Below are 2,300 nucleotides of genomic sequence, written 5' to 3' on the forward strand. Positions count from 1 at the left end.
TTCAGCAGATTTTTTTAATTTCTCATACCTGTTTGACCATCAGTTACATTTTCAAGACAAAACAAACCTTCTTGCAAATATCACTTAACTCATGTTTGGCATAAATACCTTGATATATTGTGAATGATCCCATAATTCCTATATCTCAACCAGCATATAATGGCAAAAGGAACTGACAAGAAAAGGCATGTTTTATTATTCTGCCTTAAAAGAAATATTGACCAAAAGGATCTTCTCAACTGAAGCCTTTGATTCTTTACTAAACAACCATAAATCACCTAATCACTTTCTGAGATAAAACCTCATCAAACTCCTCACAGATTTATACAATACAGACACCTTAGCCAAATATATATATAGGCTTATTTTTTCACAACTGCTGACATTTCACCCTATAAACATCCCTTGTCTTAGCTCAGTTAGGATCACTACTTTATTTTAAGAATGTGGAATGTCAGAATAATAGTAGAGAAAAAGATTTATTTCTTCTTTTATTTCTTTCATCATATTCTCAAAGGGTCAAAACTTTACATATGCTCAGTTAGTATTTCGTAGCATTGACTTTAAATTGTTTAATTTGGGTCAAACACTTGCGGACGCCTTTCGCAACCTTCTTACAATAAGTTGCTGGAATTTTATCCCATTCCTCCAGACAGAAGTGATGGAACTGAGTAAGGTTTGGAGCCCTCCTCCGCACACGCGCTTTCAGTTCTGCCCACAAATTTTCTATTGGACTGAGATCAGGACCTTGTGATGGCCACTCCAGTACCCTGACTTTGTTGTCCTTAAGCCATTTTGCCAAAACTTTGGAAATCTGCTTTGGGTATTTGTCCATTTGAAAGAATTTGACAGGCTTTAATTTCCTGGCTGATGTCAAGAGATGCATCAATAGATCTACATCATCTTACCTCTTCATGATGCCATATATTTTGTGAAGTGCCCTAGTCTCTCCTGCAACAAAGCACCCCCACAATATGATGCTGCCAACCCCGTGGAATTTTCTGAGCTGTTTAAAGGTACAGTCAACTGAGTGTATGTAAACTTCTGACCCACTGGAATTGTGATGAACTATAAGTGAAATAATCTATTTGCAAGCAACTGGAGAAATTACTTGTGTCCTGCACAAAGTACATGAGAATTTGTTATCACATCTGTGGTGTGGTGAAAAAAAAAAAAAAAAATCTGTTTTAATGATTTCAAAGTAAGTTTATGTAATTCCCCACTCACTCCACTTCAGGGCGGTCTTATTCCTTCCTTCAAGCTCGGGTCCTCTACTAGAGGCCTGGGAGCTTAAGGGTCGTGTGCAGTATCTTAACTATAACTCATATATATATATATATTTGAATAGCTATAACAGAATGGTATGATAGTCCCTACAATGACTATTATAAAAAAAAAATCCAGAGTATTTAATGTTTTACAAAAATTCTATTCTAATTCACAACACGTATTTTACGTTATGTCATGCAGGAGTTTGAGGTGCAGGATGTGCCATGCTCTGTATGAAACCACAGCCAAGCACTTACACAGCAAGGATTAATGAAGGTCTTATATGAATTAGCATATCCATAACCTGTACTCTTTGGGATGGAGATGAGGGAGTTGAATAAATGAGCTACTAATACTCTGTACTGGAAACACTAATCAGACTAAAGTTTCCTGCTATTATAATATAAATAAGGTGTGCACACACTGTGAATAACAGAAACAAAGTCAGACCTTAGTTCAGGTTTGTACAGACAACATTATGACCAAATCAAAGCTGTACTATTTACTGACTGTGTGAAGTGATACTTCATCTTAACTGTTCTGATCAATAGATACAGTGTGCCCATCGATGTCATTTGAAAAAAAAAAAAAAGTGACTTGATGGTGACATTGCCTAGCTAAATTTAAAGTAGCCTAATTAATGTAACAGTCCTACACTAAATCCTACCTTTATGTTCTTCGCCAATGTAAAGTTTCTGCTGTTGACTCACGTCTAGTTCATGCTGTCTACATCCCCATGTCCACAAGGGGCTGCGTGATGTCAATTTTGTCATCTGCCAAGTCCATGTGGATCTGTGCAAGTTTGGTTTTTGTCAGTTTGAGCTTGTTTAGCCAAAGACAAAGGGGATCTTCTTGCTGTCAGGAGGGCTCCATAAAGTTTTCTAGTGTGCATATGTGGAATGTCCACATTCACATACACCTGATAGTATGAATAGAAGCGCATCCACAGTCTGCATCTGTGTCCATCTGAGAGTACGCAGAAACCAAACAAATGATTTAAACAGAGAATGAAATCCTAAAGTAAGATGACT

The sequence above is a fragment of the Monopterus albus genome, unplaced genomic scaffold (genome assembly GCF_001952655.1).
Source record: "Monopterus albus unplaced genomic scaffold, M_albus_1.0 scaffold40.1, whole genome shotgun sequence".
In the NCBI taxonomy this organism is placed as follows: Eukaryota; Metazoa; Chordata; class Actinopteri; order Synbranchiformes; family Synbranchidae; genus Monopterus; species Monopterus albus.